Consider the following 14324-nt stretch of genomic DNA (forward strand, 5'->3'; position numbering starts at 1 on the left):
CACTACTCAGGCAAGGCAGCCCACGCGCATTGGCCAGATAGTGGCACTATATCAAGCAACGTTACCGTTTGGCCAATAACTTCTGAACTGCGTGTCGTAGAGACAAAATTCTTGTGTCCATATATTCTTTGGAAGGTGCTAGGTCCAATCCATGTATCACTTTCAATGTCCACCATATTGGATTTTCCACCATTTTGAATTCTTTAAGAAACACTTTTTTCTGAACTCCTCCTAGGCCGTTCATCCGATGAAACTTGGTGTGAACAAGTGCTTTACAATTCCCTGCAAGTTCCAGCACTTCGTGCTTGGATCCCTAAAAAAAAGATGAGGCCTTTGCCAGTCTGCAGTGCAAGGACAGACACCAGCTGGTCTTCATTGATGTCTTGCCTCGGCACAGAATCCTGCCACTCAGATTCCCCACTGCTCAACATGTTTGCCCCATGGATTCTAGAGAGCAAATTCTTCAGTTGGGTCACACTCTTCCTCATCTTTCTGAACACCACTGTGCTGGGGGTTCAAGCAGAGCTGTCTGACAAAACGGGCCCAGAGCTGGAGATCTTCAAGCTTGTGATGGATATATTAAATTGCCGTAATCATCTTCATCGGAGAGATCCTCCTCAAATGGATGGATAACTTCTGTCACTTCTGGAAAAGCACCTGGAACGTCTTTGACTTTACCGTCACCATAATGTCACTTCTACCAGAGATTATTATGGCCTTCAGACCAGACACAGCCAACCTGGAGGTTACCCAAGTCCAGCCAGACTTGACTCATTGTGCTTGCTATCACCAAATCTTTCAAGGCTATCAGCAACATCTTGGCATTGATGATGATTTTTCACATCTTTGCTGTGAAGGGAGTCAAACTGTTCCTGGACAGCAAATTCGCTAACCTCTCAACCCAGCTACAAAAGCTTCAAGCCGATGTCACGGAGACTACAGCTCAAATTAAGACACTCGAAACTGGCGTCAACGACCACGAGGGTAGGATTGTTGCCCTAGAGTCACTTTGCACTACTCTCCATGCTGATAATAATCTCCTAAAAGCAAAGCTGAATGATCTCGAGTCCAGATCAAGGCGCCAGAATATTCGAATAATAGGACTCCCAGAGGGGATAGAGAAAGGCCGACCTACAGAATTCATCGAAGATTTGATCCCGGCGGTGTTGGGAAAAGAGCATTTCAAAACTCAGTTTAAAGTTGGCCGCGCACACAGATCTCCGACAGCCAAAACCAGAGAAGGAGCCCCACCAAGACCCTTCATCGCAAGGCTGCACTATCCACAATCCCGGGATCTCATTCTCAGGCTGGCTAGTGAGAATCACCCCATCCACCATAACAAGAGGATTTTCTTTTTTCCAGACCTGACCCAGGAGTCGTATGCGGCAACGAAAACAATTCGACAGCATCCGAGAGAACTGCAAGGCCGCCAAGATTCGATATGGATTCCTTCGTCCAGCCCGCTTCAGAATGATTGTCGAGGGTGTGAGTCACACGTTCACTGACCCAAAAGAAGCCGAACGGTTCCTCGCCAACAGATCGCCTCCATAAAGACTCATTTCCTCTGGAAGAAGGCTGTATTTCAGATCTATTGCCGATTACAGTTGGTCTGTTTTTCATAGGCTATTGGTAGCAGCTGCTTTCGGTTCATAAAGTAAGAGTAAGATATTTAATTAACACATGTTGGTTAAAGCCAGAAATTAATTAACAATGCTCCCTGGATCAAGATGCCTGTGTAGCAGTTTATTTACACTTCTACGGAGTTAGAGATGTTCTCCCCCCTTAGGTTAGTTAGAGGGAGCGGGTGCTATGTTTTGTACCCAGCTCTGGTGGGAAGGGGGAGTTTGTTTTTGTTTAAGTTTTTGTTCATGTTCCTTTTTTCCCCAGCTGCTAATACTAGAATGTGTTCTTTTTTTGCTGACAGCGATTTTTTACTTTATGTAATACAGAGAAGGGATGTCACATAATATAGACGCAGCCCAGAAAATTGGGAAATTTAGAGTTCACAAAATATATGCAAGAACAAATCTCCCACTTTATCAATGAGAATGATACTGGTGATGTTAGCAACTCCATTTTATGGGAATCTTTAAAGGCCGTCATTAGAGGTTATACTATAGCTTTTGTATCCAATAAAAAGAAAAAAGAGCAGCAGACTGAAAGAAATATTACAGGATTTATTAATGTCTAATTTTCAGTAGGGCTTTTCTAAAACACTATTTATTTACTTTCTGTTGAAGCCCTTCTGTAACTATTGCCCACAATTTCTGTTGGCTATTCTTGAAATCAATAAACAGATTGAGAAAAAAATTAATAAAAAAACTGTTCCAGAGTTTCTCTGGAGCTGGTTTTCGAAAACAGCTTCAAAAACATCAACAGTGCCTTCATCTTGCCGTTTATCCTCTTTACTTTGGACCACTGGTATGCCCAGTATGCTGGTATGCTGGTCGACATGCAAAGGGTCAAAGAGCTCCAGAATGATGTAGAGGCTGCAGATACGTTATCTGCGGCCTCTACATCATTCTGTGGCTGCTACTCGGCACCTTCATCTTGCGCAACATTTTTGTGGGTGTCCTGGTGAACGAATTCCATGGCATTCGGAGAAAACGGTATAAAGACGTGCAGCAGATTGAGTGGTGGGCTAAAAAAAGTATTTTCAAGGCTGAGTTCAAGGCTTGTTATCCTGTATGCACAGGATAACAAGACATTCATTGTTAACCGGGGCAGGCGAGATGTCAGGGGATTCAGAGGAGTCAGACGAACCTCACTGGCCTGCGGCTCCTATAGTTAGCATAAAGGACTGGGAGAGGTACGTGCAGGAGGCCATGGCAGCGATGCAGGAGCAAGAGGAGGCTGAGAAAGTTCTATGGCCCGGGGTAGCATTGGGGTGTAGCCAGAAGTTTCAACCCATAGAGAGCAGTGCAGCAGCAGTTTTCTGGCCTATGTGATTTAATATTGATTTATTTGTTAATGGAGAGCACTACAAAGTTCTATAAAGTGGTTAACATAAATCACAGGCTGCAGTATTAGGGGTGTCACGATTCTCCAAATCCACGATTCGATTCGATTTTCGATTTAAACTTTTTTTTTTTCAGCACTGACGGCTATGCCATTGTTAGACTATCGAGTCTTGATTTGTAAAGATCAACAGATCATTGATTTTATGCCCTGACAACTGTCATTTACATTTTCAAATTCTTCTTTAAAAAGATGGTATCAAGTGTGATATAACTGCCATTTTTTTTTTTTTTGAATGTACCACACTAAGGCCATATGGTCAATTTTTTTCAAAGTTTTTCCATTTAAAAAAACACAACTTTACCTTTAATTTGGTACCAAATACATGGCAAGGCGATTCAGGGTGTCTCCTTACTTCAGTGTCAACATTCACAGTATGACAACAAAACAGATCTTTCCCATCTTGGCTAACGATAAGCTTTCAAAATACATACAAAACCTCCAGCGCTTCAGCCCACACACACACAATAATAGTCGCCAAACAAATATGGAAAAAGTTGCCAAACTTATATGGATAAAAGTCACTGCAACCCGGCCAGTCCTCCTATCGACTCTTCGGCGCACTGCCTCCCGGAAAACAGCATCCGTGACGTTGATTTTCAGTTTTTGGTACATTTTAAACGATTTAAAAATTACGGGCGCTCTTCGGCGCTATAGTGAAATATAGAACAGGCGCGCTCTAGCAGCTATGCTGTGTCGTCATTGAAATGTTTTGTTTTTTTTCTTCAGACGCGTGCGAGTAGGCAGGGGTGGAGAAAAAAAAAAATAGTGGGAGAATCGCGAACCTGCTTGTGATTTCGAAGGTCGAAATCGAACGCTATTTTCGATCGATTTTTGATTTAGAATCAAAATCGTGACACCCCTATGCAGTATCACAATACTTCTCCCTTTAGTAAGTTTCTCCTCAGTGCAACCACAACAGCATTTAGCTCAGTAGGTAAAGCATCAGCCTCTCATGTGGAAGATCGTGGCTTTAAATCCAGGTTTGTCCTTTCCGAAGTCTGATTGGTTGAATTAAACCTCAGCCTCAGCCAGAACCACAGTTTTTCAGAGCGCAAGTTAAATAACTGGCAAACTTAAATGGAAGAAGGAATTCATGATATTGGAAGGTCAGCAGGCTAATAGGCTAGTATGGCTAGTCTGAACTGGGAAGGTCAGCTAGGCTAACTAGCAAAACTAGATAACGTAGTCTGTCTAGATTGCATTCTTTCATTAGTAGCAAGAGTGCTAGGCTTAGGGCTGAAACGATTCCTCGAGAAACTCGATTACTAAAAATCATCTTCAGCTTCGATGCAAATTCTTTGCATCGAAGCTTCGTTTAATCCATATAACTACATACACGCTCACTGTTTCGCACAGATGATTATTACTGTTGCACAACGCGCTGGAGAAAAAGAGAGAAAATAGCAAGGGGAGAAGAGACAGGCCAGAGAAAACGACAGAAAGTGTCCAAAGTTTGGGATTCAGTGTTGCCAACTTGGCGACTTTGTCGCTAGACTTAGCGACTTTTCAGACCCCCCTGGCGACTTTATTTCTCAAAAGCGACTAGCGATAAATCTGGCGACTTTTTCTGACCATGGGAAGCAATATTAAAGTGTTGAATCCCAAAGCATTTGGCAATAAATTGGTTTCGGCTGATGCCAGTTTTCTCTACTTGCTTGTCTAATCCAGAGAGGTCTGATGATCACAGCGCTTCCCACACACAGCGTAGCTCCTTCCCTCCGCTGAGAGCAGGGACTGTAGGATATGGTCCACTTGTAATTGCTACCGGCATACGCCCAAACTGGCCCAGGTGGGCAGAGTCAGCATTTAATATTAAAACGGGATGAGATGAAGGCTAGTAAAGAATGTACGTTAATTATGGCTGTATGTAATGGCTAGTTAAGAACGTAAATCAATATGGTGGCTAGTTATGATGTCCCTAAGGCTACGTTCACACTGCAAGCCTTAGTGCTCAATTCGGATTTATTGCTCAGATCCGATTTTTTTGTTTGGCTGTTCACATTATTTTTTAAATGTGGCCAATATCAGATTCCAGTGTGAACTGGTCACGGTCCTGAACTGCCCCGCATGCGCAAAAGAACAATAACAAAGACGTGACACGCAGCACGCTGTCGTACAGAAGTAAACATGGAGGTCACTGAAGTCAGCGTTTACGGTTTCATTTATAAGTTGATGTGCAGTGGAAGCCAGCGAATTCGTGAGCAGATGACAATGAGGACGAGGAGAAAGAGAGCCTGGCTTTTTGTGGAGCAATGGCTGCTACTTCTGTACGGAGGTGTGTGTGGATGCGGAGTCGGAGCCAGGAGTGGTGGGATCGTGACGTGAATGGCTTCACTGTAGGGCTGTACCGAATGTACGTTTTTTACATTCGAAGCTTCTATTGAGGTTTTCGAATGAAGCTTCGAATGTCTGCCGTCATATTTTATGATGTCATAAAAAAATAAAAAAATCCTCGGAACAAAATCCTCAATTTGAATAAAGTGATTCATCGGATTAAATATGAGTTAGTCTTTTTTTTATTAAATCAACTTTCTTTAATTAATATAACTTGTCAGTTTAGTCAACATAAATACATGTAGGCTAATCCAATAAGGGCATAAAATAATGATGAAATAATAATCGCGCCTTGAGGCGTATAGCAACATTATGCTACGACTGAAATGGCAATAAACAATGAAAATGACTTTTGCAAGCTGACTTAAACCAAATATGTTAAAACAAAAGATATATTCACAATTTTTCAAGTCTGTCTTAAGAGTCAGGTACCCATATGTAGATTTACAGCATACGCACCCAACAAAACAAAGAGAATATGTGGAAACATCAGGAAAAGTGGAATTTCAGCCAGAAGATATTAATATATAGGAATAGCCAAAGATCCTTGACTTTGACACAAAATCAGAACATTTCAAATTAAAGTCTGAACCGTCCGGTGACTAGAAGTTCGGTGTGACCGACACTCACTCGTGCACAGGACGGGGGCTGTAACCTAGGTAACAATAAACAATGTCACAAACAAAACTACTGTAGCCTCTTACCATAGCTTAGCTTACCAAAAGAGAGGCTACTGTTCCCAGTGGTCTAGGGTCGTGTTCGGAACCGCATACTAACGGCATACTAACGTACTATTCATACTAAATATGACGTGAAATTGAGTATGTAGTGCGTTCCAACTGCATAGTATGTGAATTTTGTGTACGCGAGAAATGCCCGGATGTATACTAGATTAGCAAGAATTCCTGAGTATGCAGCGTGAGCTTACTGGACATACTCAACCGCCCCAAAATGCATTGCGTCTCTTCAGACTGCGGAATGGCGGACTGCGAGGCAGACGGTCCTGGCACCAGCCAGCGACAGAGCACGTACAAATGTGAGTAACCAAACTGTAATACGGCTTGTATGTGGTCAAATAATATTCGAATGACGGGGTTTATATTCACAATAATAATATTTAATAATATAGCATAACGTTAGAGGTTAGCGAGTTGGCTAATAACACCGTAGTTAACTACAACTGAGCTGTAAATGTGGACGTGTGTTTAGCTAGATCTAGCTAGACACATTCTCTGTAAAGTCCTCTGAGACATGCTTGTGATAAAGGGCTATATAAATAAACTTCACTTGACTTGATGTGTGATGAGTAACGTTAACCTTGATTAATAACGCCATATCGTTGTTCCTTTCTTCAAGGGACTGACGAAGACACCGAGTGCCTCATAAATTGGCGGGGTAAAAATGAGGACCAGTTCACTGGCAGGCGCAATGCTGCCATGAAAGGCTTTGAGTAAGAAAATTAAGTGTTGTGATTTTCATGTGCATGGCTCATTATAAGTTACTGTTCTACTCTCCTGAGATGTATAATTGTACATATTGCTGGTGACCAGTTAGTTTTGTCGTTAAGGGATCATTGCAATGACCATAAGGGTGGGAAATTAGCACCAGCCACCAGCCAAATGCTGGTAAAATATGAAAGTGGCTGGTAGATTTGAGACACAATATAATGATTTAGTGGCTGGTGAATTTTAATATTTATCTGTCAGTGGCTGGTAGATGTTCACATATAAGTGCTTATTCCCTGTCAAAAGTTTATGCCAATTTGACCAATGTTATGCTTGTATAGGATGTTCATCAAGGAGCACGGGTTGGAGGGAAAGGTCGAGGCTGGGTGGGCCAAAAAGAAGTGGGAGAACCTGAAGCAAAAATACAAGGTAAGTTGAAGCATCGAAAGCACTACAGTCTTGATGTTTACCACAAAAGAAACATGTGATGATGATGTTTGATTATGATGTTTGCTTTCTCCAAAATAATCAGGCAAAGTCAGTGCTGGGTAATAGCTACAATTTGTTAAAACAGTGCAGTCCATTATGTTTATCCCATATCCAATTTTTTCCCCCTGGTTTCCCTAATTTAATCACAGAGTATATGACTAGTGGTGAAAGGTTTAGCTAAATAATGATTATCAGATGACCTTTATGTATATTGTTTTGTAGGAACTGAAGGCACCTCGCACGGGTGTGAGCACTGAGGGAGGAGAGGCCACTGCTGCAAACTGGAAGTGGTTTGATACCATGGATGAGGTGATGGGGCAAAGACCATCCATAACCCCACCAAACCTCATCTCCTCAGCCATGGCACCAACCCCTGCAGCAGTGGTCTCTCCTCCAGAGCAGGAATTTAGCACTCCAGCTAAGAGGAAACGTGAGTCGGAGTGGCTCACGTTCCTTAGGGAGTTTGAGGAGAGAGAGGAGGAGAAGGAACGCCGAGTGGAAGAAAGGGAGGAGAAGAAAGAGAGAGAGGCACTGGAGAGAGAAGAGAAGAGGGAGAGAGAAAGGAGAGAAGAAGAGAGAAGGCACAGTGAGAGGAGGGAGAGAGAGTGGAGAGTGGATGGACAGCAGAGCTAGGGAGGAACGGCGAGAAAGAGGGGAGAGGGAGAGTCAAGCCAGGGAGGAAAGACTACTGTTACTTTTACAGTCATTTTTGCAAAAAAAATAAAAGAAAAAAAGATTACAATTTTGTCAGTGTTTTATTTATCAATGTTCAGGTGGGAGCGCCACTGCTACATTAACAGAAACCACAATAATAACAACTGGACTTAACTGGATTAATGAGTGAATAATCAATAATAATAAATATGATGTGTGAAGCTTTGCGATTGGGGATCTGTTATAATAAATTGTTTAAGAATTTTAAAAAAATCTTTACCAAACTTTACTACAACTATGTACATGTATTCACCAGGGTTGGATAACATTGAAATTGAAATTAGGAAAATCAGACAACTCCCTGGGTAAAGGTAAAAATAAATCAAAACCTAACAATAATCATGTTCCTGCAGTACAGGGATCCGGTCATTTGGAGCAGACACTGCAGCTGCGAGCCTGCTTCTGAGGGTGTCCCCAGACCGCTGGAGTGGCTCATTGGCTTCGTCACAGTCATCCCCATCACCATCTTCATCAGGCTCCAAAATGTCCCCATTCCCGATGCAGAGGTTGTGGAGGAAGAGGCAGTCAATAATGACCTCCGACACAAACTCCACCTTCACCTCTAGCGCCTTCAGAAAGATGGAGCGCCATCTGGTCTTCAGCACCCCAAATGCCCTCTCCACCACACACCTTGCCCTGGACAGCCTTGTGTTGTACCTGCCCTCAACAGCATTCCGGACAGGCTCACGGAATGGGGTCATCAGGCAAATGGGTTGAGCCAAGCAGGGATACCCTCCGTCACCTACGAGGCACCATCCTGGAGGTGGGTACAGCTGTTGTACATACAAGGGGCTGCACCTGAGGATCCTGGCATCGTGCACACTGCCAGGGAAGCCCACGTGGGCATCCAGAAAGCGACCCTTGTGGTCACAGACGGCTTGAAACTGGATGGAGTGGAACAGTTTCCGGTTGAAGTAGTCCGCTGCAAACCGTCCAGGTGGTACAATGCGAACATGGCACCCATCTATGCTCCCTGCCACATTGCTGAAAGCTGGGGAACCAGACAGCTGCTGGAACCCAGCCCCGATTTCCTCCAGCTCATCCCTGTTGGGGAAGCGGATCAGCCTCCTAAACCTGCCTTGGATGCCCTTGCTGACCCGGTGCACCATGTCGTGACACGTGGTGCGGGGAATGTCAAAGGCCTCTGACACAACCCTGTAGGATGTGGCATTAGCCAACCAGTACACAAACACAAGAACTTCAAATGCCTTCCCCCATCCATGGTCGGTGTCCCCCTGCAGTAGAAGGATTAGGTTCTCCATCGTTGGCCTAGACAGACGGAAGTCCTTCCTGAGGTCACCTTCCCCGAAATAGAGGCGCAACAGGGGAACATGAGGATTTACCCTGCAGTACAGCCCTCTTGCAACAACCTGTAAAGGATATTTATGAAATTATTTAGATTGACTATTTATTCTTATAATTTATTTGTCTATTAAATGATTTATGATTACTATTTATTTTGCTTATTAGTTACTTATTTGTTTATATATCTAGCCTTTTTCACTTTTAGAAATGTGTTGCATGAAGATTAAATGATCACTTTAAAGATTAATTTATTCATGACTCATGACGTGTTCTGATGCTATAAGAGATTGTAATTTAAGAAGATTCTCACTTTTTCTCTCATCTCAACTGGGAGCTAGTGAGCTGACTGAAACTAGATAATGTGCTAATACTTACTTCTGGGGGAAATCCAAAAATCATCGTGTACATCTGAATCATGTACCGCAGACGACGAGCTGATTGTCTCCGTCTTCTGATAAGAGGCATGGCGAGTGATGGAGCTACTCTGGACACAGGACGTTAAGGTAATGTTACAGAAGAGATAAACAAACGGGGGCTGCTGGCAGCGTTTGTTTTCCTTCAAATCTCCGAAAACGTAGCAACAGATTTCCAAACATAAACATTAACGAATAATATAGATACTAACCAGAGAACATTTCTCTGAAAAGTGATAAATAAATATGATCATTATATAAATTGATGCAAGTCAATTCACCAGTTACCAGGCCATTTTAATACATTTATATTTATTGAAATGTGGTGATATCTGTACATATAGAGCCCCAGAGGCAGCGCTGTTCTGTCCAGTAAAAACATGAAGCTTCACTTTACATTCAAACTAATATGGCAGCTACAATTGTTAGATTTCTTCTGTGAGACCAACATTTATCTTCCAAAAGGAATTATATCATGTATCAAAATGCTACGGAGACATTAGAGCCAGAGCTCTAATCACCAAAGAGCCGCACAGACCAGTTCATCGGATCGTGTTCTCCCCGGTATGACGACGGACGTTGACCGGCCGATCAGCTCAGGAGTCGGGCTGCTAGCAGCTGAGATGACCGGCTGGTCCCGGCCAGCGGCTCCCATAGGCGGCTCCTCAGATCTCCGAAAACGTCGGTGCAGATTTACAAACAGGCGTTATTTGGATAAACTGACCACATATTGGGAATCTACATGGTTACTTTCTCGCCTGAAAAAATATTAAAACTTAATGAAGTGACATATTAACAGTGGTAGAGCCAAAATTACAACAGCTTTTAGCCTGCTTTAAAATCCCCGCTATCGCTGCCGGCTGGTGCGAAATGCATTCTGGGATACTTGGCTGTATACTTCAATGTGAACAGTCTGCTGGTAATGGCATACTTAATTTCATATTTAGTAGGCAGTATGCAGTACATACTCATTGAGTATTTAGTAGGCAGTACGTTAGTATGCGGTTCCGAACAGGCCCTAGGACTTGTTATCTCTTTTCAGGTTGTGGGCCAGGAATATCAGCTTGTTGACATGGTCTGGTAGGAGCGCCAAGCGAATGCAGATACATATGATCTTTTTTTTTTTGTAACGACTTAAGTAATTTACTATAATAGTATAATACTATAATATTAGTGTAGCCTAATCTTTATCTGCAACTGTGCAGAAATACGGTATACATCATTGGTTTAAACAGAATGAATAGACGTGCAAAAAAAAAAAAAAAAGCTGCGCAGTGCGCAGCATTCGAATGTTGATTTAAAATTCGAATGTCAACGTTATGAATGAAGCTTCAAACTATTCGGTACAGCCCTACTTCACTGAAACAGATTTGATCCAAAATTTCACCCCAAATACTTATGAGGTCTAACACCTCGCTGTCCCTCCACTGACAACCTCCATCGCAGCTGTCTTGTGACGAATGTCGATCTAGAGTGACGTAAAAGTCACATGAATTCTGATGTGACTGTTCAGACTGAAGTCGCATTGCAAAAAATCAGACCTGTATCTGATTTAGGACCGCATATGAAAGTGGCCCAAATCAGAATTGAAAAGATCAGATTCCATGTGATTTGTGCTGTTCACACTGTTATAAAAAAAAAAACAGATCTGAGTCACATATCAGCAAAAAAATCGTATTTGGGCCACTTCTGCCTGCAGTCTGAACGTAGCCTAAGTTAGCTAAGTTTTGCTCAAGAAAATAACCACAGAAAATAAAATGCTGCAGTCAATTTGTGAAAGCCTGAGCTTCATTCATGTTATTATTATGATAGTCTCACACACACACACACACACCCCTACTCCCCTCACAGTGATGCATAAAATACCCCAGAAAGCAAAATATCAGGTGGTGTAAGTAGCAATTGGAGCCTAAAATGCACCAGTCCAATACAGCAGGTATATTCAGTTTAGTTTGATTGCAGTGAGTAGGGTCAGCAGGTGTAGGGCAACCCTTCAACATAGTAAATAAATGTACATTAGCCAGTCTTATGAACTTGTATGATATTTAGGCCTAGTAATAAATATCAATAATAATTATTATTTCACCTCTCTTTCAGTAAATCACAGCGTCGTATGGACAGCTTTGTGCGGACAGCTTTTCTGTTTTGTATATTTACTATTGCTCTTTAATAAAGCAAAAGTATTTCTTATCCGATTACTCGATTAATCGATGGAATAATCGGTAGAATACTCAATTACTAAAATAATCGATAGCTGCAGCCTTGTATTAGTTACCTCTTCTTTTACCCCTTGGCTTTGGGCTTCAGTCTGTTTTATGGCTCTGCCCATCAAGGGTTACCTCAACCAATGAGATTATTTCTTACTCCAGTGCAGCTCTGCCTCCATGAAATATTTGTAGAACTAAAAATCCAATCTGCATGTCTGTTGGTATATCTCTCTGCCTGTCTGCCTATCTTACTGTTTATGTGGAAACATCTACAACCTAAAATAAGACTGGGCCCAACCTTGTGCACATGTGCATGTGTGTGTGTTTGTGAGTGTATGTGGTGGTGATGACGTGTGTAATGCTTGCCAACTGCATGCCTAAGGAGCTGTGAACAGGTATGTGTAGGCCTACATGGATTTGTCAAAGGAGAGAGATCGTTGTGAAGTAGTGGAAAAAACTGCCATGGCATGCAGACCTCAAAGGGTATACACACATACACACTTTACAATACATACCTGTCATTCCTTTACAGTTTAAGACCTTCTGCACAAATGGAAAACATGCTCTCTCATAAAAGCTGACATCCTGAAGGTCAGACAACACTGTGACTTGAACCAGAAAGTAAAACTGGCATTATATAACGGCTAGATAATAGTGTTACGTGAAATAGGTGTTCAAACTGTGCCTAAAAAAAACGAACTACTCTTGACGCATGCCATTATTGTCTATGAATGGCGAAAAGCAGGGATTTCACAATGGTGATATGCACCCTAATATTCCCTTGTGGAGCCGTTAAGGAGCCCTAATACCCAAGAGGCCCTGTGATTACAGGTGCTTTGGGGTGCACCAATAGGCCTACTTGCTACAGTTACTTGCTGTAATTGTGTTAGAGATGGTAATTTACTGTGCGCATAATCACAGTATGCGCTGTGGGGTGTTATTGCATTGTCATTGGCAATTGTCATTGGTGGCTTCTTACAAAGGGAAAACAAGCCTTGATATCTCCAACTATGTTGACTGTGTGCAGACACTAGAGAGGGGAACCTAGACCATTGGTACAAACTTAAAAACAAACAGACATTGGTATTATCCTTTAATGCATAGGAATGTACTAGACACTATGAAGTCTGTGTAGATCTGTCATCCAGGATGTAAGATGTGTAGTAAGACGGACTCTATTAAGAGGCGGAAGTAAATGGTCACTGTGTTCTACAAGAGAAAGCAGCACCCAGAAAAGAGCCTTTGAGTACTATGAATTGAAAATGGTTATGTAAACAAATATCACATAAAAACAATATTTTCAAAATGCCAAAATGTTATTCTTATTTTCTCGTTATTCTTTCGGCGTCATTAACCCTCAGTCTGTGTGTCTGTCTGTCTCTCATCATCATCTCCATGTCATCTCCATATCATTTCTAACTCTCTCAGTGTAATTAGTAATTAGTCTAATTAGTAATTAGTACATTTTTGGGATTGAGAAAAACAACTATATTTGACAACCATTCATCCATTGTGCCTCATTTATCAAGCTACATGCGAACAGATTTTTTTGTAATTGACATTTACAAATGAAAACTGGAACTCTGAATGTCCGAAGGAAATTTACAAAAACCTGAGACCACACATAGGATGTGTAAACTCTGCAGTTCGTCTTTTATCTTGAATCTTTCACTTTTATTGATTAAACTGATCCTTAAAGTCGAGATGAAACGGCATTTCGAGAGTATCTAACTTCCGTATCGTGACGTATTTCCAAGTGAAACAGGAAAGACAGGTGGGACGTAACGTTGGGAGGAATTTGATTTGAACGTTGAAAAGTGGGCGTGTCATAACACCCGAAGACACACCAAAGTACCACGCTGTTGCTAGCTAGCTAACTAATTAATCTTAGCTCTGTGCGCTAAAAGTTGAAGATTGATTGATGGGTGGATGTCATGATATTATTGGTTGAAATTGGTTATGGGCATGCTTACGTAAGCACACGGCATATTTTGTTTTACAGGAAGAAAACATGATTGAATTTTGATATAAGAATACAAAGAAATTGATTTTTTGTATTTTTTTTGGCATATATTGGTATATAGGTGCACAATATGACCGGGGATGTGATCTAAAAGGGTTAAAAAGGCATTTTTCATTTCATCTCGACTTTAAATAGCCTTATCTGAACATATTTTATTCTCTAATATGGAAATAGCATGGAGAGATAAACGATATAGAAATGCAATTTAAAGTAAAATAAAACTGTTCATTGGAGCACGACGACACCGAAATTGTTCTTATCTTATCTGGTGTTCCTTGGCCTCTTCACCTGGATTTAAAGTTTTGCCTGCATGCCATTATTCAATTTGTTGTTTCTAGTTTTATAGCAAACCACCACTTTGTTCTACAGATGA

The 14324-nt window shown here is 41.7% G+C and overlaps 1 pseudogene; it reads left to right on the forward strand.

The window, feature by feature from the left end:
* The first annotated feature begins 378 nt into the window (after positions 1–378).
* LOC139917734 (cation channel sperm-associated protein 2-like) lies at positions 379–2948 on the forward strand (annotated as a pseudogene).
* Positions 2949–14324: the final 11376 nt, after the last annotated feature.

Source organism: Centroberyx gerrardi, chromosome 9, assembly GCF_048128805.1.
Source record: "Centroberyx gerrardi isolate f3 chromosome 9, fCenGer3.hap1.cur.20231027, whole genome shotgun sequence".
NCBI lineage: Eukaryota > Metazoa > Chordata > Actinopteri > Beryciformes > Berycidae > Centroberyx > Centroberyx gerrardi.